We start from the raw sequence: 7,739 nt of genomic DNA on the forward strand, positions 1-7,739 counted from the left end.
ATGTGGAAAAGTAACTCTTCTTGCTGGTGGGAATGTAAATTAGCAGACCACTGTGGGAATCTGTATGGAAATTTCTCAAAGAATTAAAACTATACGAATCACATGATTCAGATCCACCACTCCTGCTCATTTACACAAAGAATCTAAGTTACTTTACAATACAGATACCTGTACTCCTGTGTGTATTGCTATACTGTGCACAATATCTAAGTTGCACAATCAGTCTAGGTACTTGATGGATGGGGAGTAAAGAAACAAATACATAGAATAGACCCAAAATGGAGTTTTATCCAACCATAAAGAATGAAAATTTTTTTTTGTAGAAAAATGGATGGAACTAGAGAACATTTATGTCTACAATATGTAGAAAGCACGTCTATAAATCAATAAAATCATAGGTAGCTCAATAGAAAATGGACATAAAATTTGAACAGGTTCTTCATAGAGGATATTCAACCAATCAACAAAATGAAAAAAATATGATTCATGTCATTATTCATGGTTAAGATGTAAATTGAAATCACAATCTTATGTAGCAAGTGTTGCTGAGGATGAGGTATTTGCTATATGCATCATAGTACTGACTGAAAGGTAGCCCAAGACTCTCCCAGATCTGGTTTATATCAGGTAAATCTAACAGATGGCAAAAATGCACAAAAACAGTTGTCAGTTGTCACAGAGAACTTGAGAGAAAGCGCCAAGTTGTGTCAGAGTTACTAACTGATCAGGCTAGTAATTATTTGGGTCTATGTAAATTTATTGTGCAGTATATATACATTCTATATGCTTGTTGTTGCCTATTGTTTATCTAAAATTAAAACCAACCCCTAAGCTAAGAACTTACACAGCTGTGGAAATTCTGTGTGAAATTACCTTCACTTCACAAAGCTCAGGTCTGCCTGATATGTCACCAGTTGTCACCAGTGTATCGGAACAGTGGTAATCTTATCCCCAGACTTGTTAAGCTTTCTTTTCCATTGTAGCAAAGGCCATATGATTCACTTGTAATATTTGCAATGCAATGACTTTGGGGATATGACATGTCCTGACCATCCAATTCTCCTGCAATGGAAGCTGTGTTTGAATGTATGAAAGAGATGAAGAGGTAGAAAACTGGAAGAGGGCTTCTTGTCACTCTAGAGACTATTGTTTCTTTAGCTTTTCCAGGCTTAGGGTGGTCCCTTACATTCTTTATTCCTGCAGGTTCCTAGGTCCTCCTGGTGCTAGAATGCTTTGAGATCTGCTGGCTCTAAACTTCTGTCCTGAGTGCTTGGCTGGGGCAGCTACAGGTGTACTGGTGGTAGAAACGGGATCATAGATCTGAGACACTTAGTCACAATGCCCAAGGTTCATGTCTTAAGGCACTCACTCTCTGTAGACAGACATCTACCTAGTAACTGGAGCCAATGAGCTTGAGATGTAAGTTTTTATAAGACGTGAGTTTATAGTATGGGTTAGTGCTGCGTTCTTCACATGGTGAGCCAATACAGGGCAGAAGAACCTTCTGAGGTGAATACCACCACCAAAGCATCCCAGCAGGAGTTTGGCATTTTCAATTGTTCAGCTTGTAAATACAGGCTCTCTCCATGAAGAGGACCTAGTCTATGCCTTTGGTGCCTTTGGTGATAGCTGTGTCCCTTGATCCAATTTGCATTCCTATTTTAAAATTATGACTCCCTCTACCTGACATGAGCATGAGTGTCAGAGGCAGAGGACGTGGTGAGAGGATAGGGAACAACCAGGCAGAATCCAGCTGTCTGCTCTCGTCATTTGCTTCACATGCAGCCTGTGTCTGCAGAAGACTAGCTCCGTCAGTCACATTTTCCATCCCCAAACGCCTTGCTCTGCACATGTATTTCAAAGGCTTAGTTGTTTCCTGAACACTCCCCCCAACCACAGGACTGCTCATCTTGCAAGCTGGTGAGCCTTCTATTCCAAAGGCCCTGGGACTTTCCAAGAGTTGATGTCACGTCTTTAGCAGCTCTCCTCTCTCTCAAGATCGGTTCATCTTGGGCTCATACTGCCTAAAGATTGGGTACGGAAGCTTCATCCACTTGGCTTAGAGGCTTTCCATTATCTCCAGGTTCACTTTTCTTTAGGCAGTACTATTGCCAAGTAAAAATTTGTATTACCTGCTTCTTCCAAGTCACCTAGATGGCGTCCTTTCTCATAACCTGTGTTCTGTTTGTTGGTCCTTAGCAGTTAGCACAATCCATCCTGGAGTTTGGCAGCAGATATGGTTGTTGCCTTGCCTCCACCTTGACCTTTTGATGCTTCTTGACTTCTGTGAGACAGAGTCTGTATCTCTGTTCCTAAGGCTTTCCCACCTCCAATGAAGAACCCCAAGACAGCAGATCAATATGTTTGCACAACAGTAACTGTGAAGTATGAGCACATACATACATAACCCGAAGTATTGGTTCTGAAGGAGAATAACTCTGCTGTGATTTTATACCATTTCTCAACCATTCACTGTGGTAATTTGTGTATACAACTGATAGCTATTGAGTATCACTGTTTGATAGACACTGTTAGACTCAGGAAATAAAATAGTGATGCAGATATGGGAGAAAGAAGAGACAACAATCCATATCCCATGGCAGTGTGTTTTTCCACAATGGAGGTAAGGCCATTACAACCCAAGGTATATGGCGGGGATGGTAAGTGACTGGCTTGTATGAAACACAGGTGAGATGGCAGCACTGAAAAGGAGGCTTTCAACCTTAGTCCTTTGAGAGAGCCCACCATTGGAAGAGCATGGTGAATAGAATTTCAAGGGTGGTGAACAGAGAGAATTAGGATTACCTGGACTGTGAGAAGAGCTGACAGAAGAGGGAACAGTGAGAGGGGTAGACAGTGAGTTAGTCAGAGAGGCAGATTCTTAGCAGATCATCTACAGCTATGTAGAGTGCCTATGTGAATGGACACATGTGCATGTGGACATGTGTTTGTATATGTGCAAGTGCTATAATGTATTCCGACTCTTTGTGGTTGTGTTTTTCTGATCACGTGTTAATGAATAACATGTGTTCTCATTTTGGCTATGTGTACATTCATATGACTGTGTGTTTGTCCCAGTTTATGTGGATAAAAGCTTGCGTTACTGTTTTCAACTATGCTTTGTGCATATATCTGTAAATATACATCCATTGATATCACCATGATGATATCTAGATTGGGCTAGAGAATGTAGCTCAGTCCTAGAGCACTTGCCTAGCATGCGTTAGGTTCTAGGTTCAGTTCCTAGTACTATTAAGAATCAAGTAAGCAAAAGATACCAACTGGATCTACAGCTTTGAATTTTTATGAGTATGTTTGTATAAACACACTGATGACTGTGCTATTGTATATGTATGTACCAGTATCTGTGTGTGTGTGTGTGTGTGTGCACGTGCACGAGTGAATTTTTAGGTAAATGTTTATTTGGGTGTCATGTGCATGTAAATAATGTGAATGTCTGTATTTCTGTGTGAGGCTCTGGAAATCTGTTATGTCCTTTACCAGACCACAAAAACGTGGAATTTTTATAGCTCACATTTGCTAGCAAGATGCAAACTTTATTTGCAGTTATAGTTGTAGCTGGTTTTATATTTTCAATATTTCTGCTATTTTACAATCTGGATTCTAAATACTTGATGTGAATGCGTGAATATGTGTGCATGTGTTTAATTCTCTCAGTTTCCATAAGTCAGCTCCAGTTAGTCCCATATCCTCACTCTTGTCTTTATGAGTTAATATCTTTATTTAGAAACAAGCTTCAGTCTGGAGCAGAGTGGTTTTCTTATGCAGCCTTTCCCCTTCTGTTAATATCTTCGCTGTAAGACGATCCCGTGGCTTGAGTTAGGGGGCTGGGTTGAAACCAAACACAAGGAGGCCATCCCCGAGCCCTATGATGTTCTCTTAGACTGAAGCTGTCAGGAAAATGGAGAGAGTAACTCTTGGGGAAAGAAGATGAGCAGACTCTAGGTTGTTGCTCCCTTCAGGAAGTGAGTGGTGTCAATCCTGGGGATAGACTTTTCTTCAATTCCTTGGAAAGAAACATGCATGGCTTAGAAAAGCAAAAGCCTACAGGGATGGATACAGGTTTTCTGTGCCTCTTCCTTTCCAGTGAGCATCTCATGCTCAGTGCTCTATGTGTTCTCATTACTCAAACTGTAGGCTGTGACAGGCCTTGTAAAACCATTTATTCTAATATATTCTACAAGCTCATTTTTGATACTTGTCTTGCTGCTGTAGCAAAACACCCAACAAAAGCAGTGTAAGGAAGGAAGAGTTTATTTTGCCTCACAGTCTTTTGGGAAGCATCCATTACAGCCCGGAAGTCATGGCTGTAATGTGACAGCTCTAGGCCTCCTCTGGTAGGAGTGTGGGGCAGCTGATCCTTGGCAGCTCTAATGAGGAAGCAGAGCAGTGAGTGTTTTCTCTTTTTAATTCAGTCTGGAACTCAGTCTACTGAATGGTGCCCCATATTCAGAGTGGGTCTTCTAACCTCTGTTAAACCTGTTAGGAACATGACAGCGGTTTGTTTCCTAGGTGATTCTAAATCCCATTAAGTTGACAATCAAAATTAATCATCGAGACACACCTCTCTCCTAAGTGGACCTTCTACTTCTCTAATGTACACTTGGTAAGTTGAGTGTATTGATGGCCCCCAGTTAATGGCCTCTCTGGATCTGTGCCCTTCTGACTCTATAGCCTCCTTCCACTTTCTCTAGGTTTGGCTATGTGACTTTCTTTGACCAATAAAGGTGTCTATAGACTTGAGGAAAGCTAAGTGTGAGAAAGATTTGTGAATTCTTACTTTCTCCCTTGCTTTTCTGTAATGTCAATGAAAAGTCTGTGATAACCTGCTGAAGGATATATGACCACACAGAAAATAGCTGAATTGATGCAGCCAAAGGAAGTTTGAACTAGCCATTCGTTGAGACTGGAATGTATATGCTTTATGGGCCAGTGGGTTACATGCCTGATCTCCACTTGGATGAACTATTTGGGGAGATACATACTTAATTGGACAATAGGTCAATGGGAGCTTTTAAAGGTTAGACCTTTTCTTTTCTTCTTCTTCTTTCTCTTCTTCTTCTTCTTCTTCTTCTTCTTCTTCTTCTTCTTCTTCTTCTTCTTCTTCTTCTTCTTCTCCTTCTCCTTCTCCTTCTCCTTCTCCTTCTCCTTCTCCTTCTCCTTCTCCTTCTCCTTCTCCTTCTCCTTCTCCTTCTCCTTCTCCTTCTCCTTCTCCTTCTCCTTCTCCTTCTCCTTCCTCTTCTTCTCCTTCTCTTTCTCCTCCTTCTTCTCTTCCTCCCCCTCCCCATCCTCCTCCTTCTTTTTCTTTCCTCCTCCTTCTCCTCCTCTTCTTCTTTTCCCTGCTCACTTCTGTGTTTCCTGCCTACCATGAGGTAAACAGCCTTTTCCACACTATCTTCTGTCATAATGAAGTGCTTATAGCAATCCCAGACTTATGGAGCCAGTCTACTGTAGACAGGAACATCGAGGCCATGGTCTAAACAAAATGATTCCCTTACTTCAGTTGCTCTTTCAGGTGGTCACAACAACATTAAAAATAACTTTTTAACAAGTCTACAGTCTAGAGTCAGATATATGGTAGGTACCCAGTCAGTATCAATCCAACCAAGTCCAGCTGAGTAGAATCACTGAGATAATCCATCGATTCAAAAGAAATAATACCTTGTTTTAATGTTAAGATGCTTAGTCTAAAGATAGTTTGCTACACAGCTATAACTAGCTGATGCACACATACTCCTGGATGCATGATTATCTGAATCAGAGGCAGTTCATTTCATTATGTGTCAACTCTGATCATTGTAAGGTAACCTGAAATCTGCTTTGCTATTACTTTAGACTCAGTGGGTATTGTTGAATACATTCATCCCCCTCTTCCATACTGACTTTCAAGGATTTGATAGTAATTATTGCATTATAGTCTCCTCTGCAAGATATTCCTAAGTTCTTAAACCAAATTGTATTGTTAGCTTATTAAAACCCTTTTCATGGTTCCTTGTTACGCTTGATTAAAAGTCAGCATCCTGAAAAAGAGACAGAGGGAATAGGCAAGCAACAACAGGTCCAACCAGAGAACAATCCCATGGGCAAGCAACAATCCCTGACACTATTAATGATATTCTGTTATGCCTGCAGACAGAAGTCTAGCATGGCTGTCCTCTGAGAGGCTCCACCCAGTAGCTGACTCAGACAGATGCAGAGACCCACAGCCAAACAGTGAATGGAGCTTGGGGACTCTTATGGAAGAATTGGGGGAAGGATTGAGGACCCCAGAGGGGATATGAACTTCACAGGAAGACCAACAGAGTCAACTACCCTTGACCCTTAAGGCTCTCAAAGACTGAACTACCAACAAAAGAACATACATGGGTTGAACCTAGGTTTCCATGCACATATGTAGCAAATGTGAAGCCCAGTCTTTATGTGGGTCTCAAACAATTGGAGTGAGGGCTATTCCAAAAGCTGTTGCCTGTCTGCGGGATATGTTCTTCTAGCTGAGCTGCCTTCTCTGGCCTCAGTGGGAGAGGATGCGCCTAGCCCCACAGAACTTTGATGTGCGGTATACCTGGGGGAACCTCTACCCTCTCAGAGAAGAAGGAGAGGGAGTGGGAAAGGAATTATGGGAGGGGGTGACCAGGAGGGGGGGACAGTGATTGGGATGTAAAGTGAATAAGAAAACAGAAGTCAGCATCCCTTCTATACTCCAAGCTATTCAATATCTGCTTCACGTTCGTCCTGACTTTCTCTCATCTTTGCTCTATCCACGATCACTTTCCTTATGTGTCTTGACAGCGCTAAGCTTTTTCTCACCTGATGGTCTTTTCTTGTTCCAGTCTCCTGTCTATGAATAAAAACGTGCTGACAGTCCTCAGTGTACTCTTCACTGAGCCAAGCACCATCAGAACCGGTCTGTATTCTACTGATGACTTGAATGTGTCTCCCTATTTCAATTGTCTGTTCTAATGTCTTGTTTCCCCACATTGAACATGGTGTTTAGAACTGATTTTATTTCTTGGGCAGGACTGTGTCAGAGAGGTTATCTTATTCTCTTTAAGAAAGTTGCATACCTTGCCCCTAGAAGCCTTGCAGGTGTGGCTGCTGTGTCACATGTGAATCAGTAGGTGGCAGGGAGGAGCGAGCATGTCTGTGCTCAGTGTTCTGACTTATGGACATCTGGATGATTAGCAGCCTTTTCCTTGAAAAAAGTGAGCCTGAGATGACCACCAGTCCAACACCAGAGTGTCTGGACAGGGAGCTAGCCTGAGACAACTACCAGCCAGGCAACACACAGGCCTGGGAAGGGAGAAGACCATGCCTGCAATGACCCCTGCCCAGTGCCATAATGTACAAGCAAGGCATAGCACTCCTGAGACCACTCTTGAGGCAACCCAGACACACAGAGACTTCAGGCTCCACTAAGAGGAGCAAGTAAGTAGTGAAGAGACATAAGAGAGAGAAAGAGAGAGAGAGAGAGAGAGAGAGAGAGAGAGAGAGAGAGAGAGAGAAGGATGTGAGCATAATCAAGAGAGGCAGAACTGGAGACTCCAGGGTAGAGGAGAATAGACTCATATGAGGAGCTGGTGATGCCACTTGGGACCATAGTGGACTTCTGGCCTGTGCTGCCACCAGGGGCCATGTCTGGGTCCTTTGCCCTGTAGTAGCAAGGGATCTGTTACCACAAAAGGCCAGACAGTCATCCCTGGTCTAGGCTGCTGCCCTGG

General features: G+C 42.6%; 1 non-coding gene across 1 annotated transcript; it reads left to right on the forward strand.

Moving 5' to 3' along the window:
* The first annotated feature begins 7,085 nt into the window (after positions 1–7,085).
* LOC117704788 (small nucleolar RNA SNORA17) lies at positions 7,086–7,215 on the forward strand. The gene has a single exon (XR_004606318.1). It is a non-coding gene; the product is annotated as a small nucleolar RNA SNORA17 (small nucleolar RNA).
* The last annotated feature ends 524 nt before the right edge of the window (positions 7,216–7,739 follow it).

This window comes from Arvicanthis niloticus, chromosome 2, assembly GCF_011762505.2.
Source record: "Arvicanthis niloticus isolate mArvNil1 chromosome 2, mArvNil1.pat.X, whole genome shotgun sequence".
Classification (NCBI taxonomy): Eukaryota; Metazoa; Chordata; class Mammalia; order Rodentia; family Muridae; genus Arvicanthis; species Arvicanthis niloticus.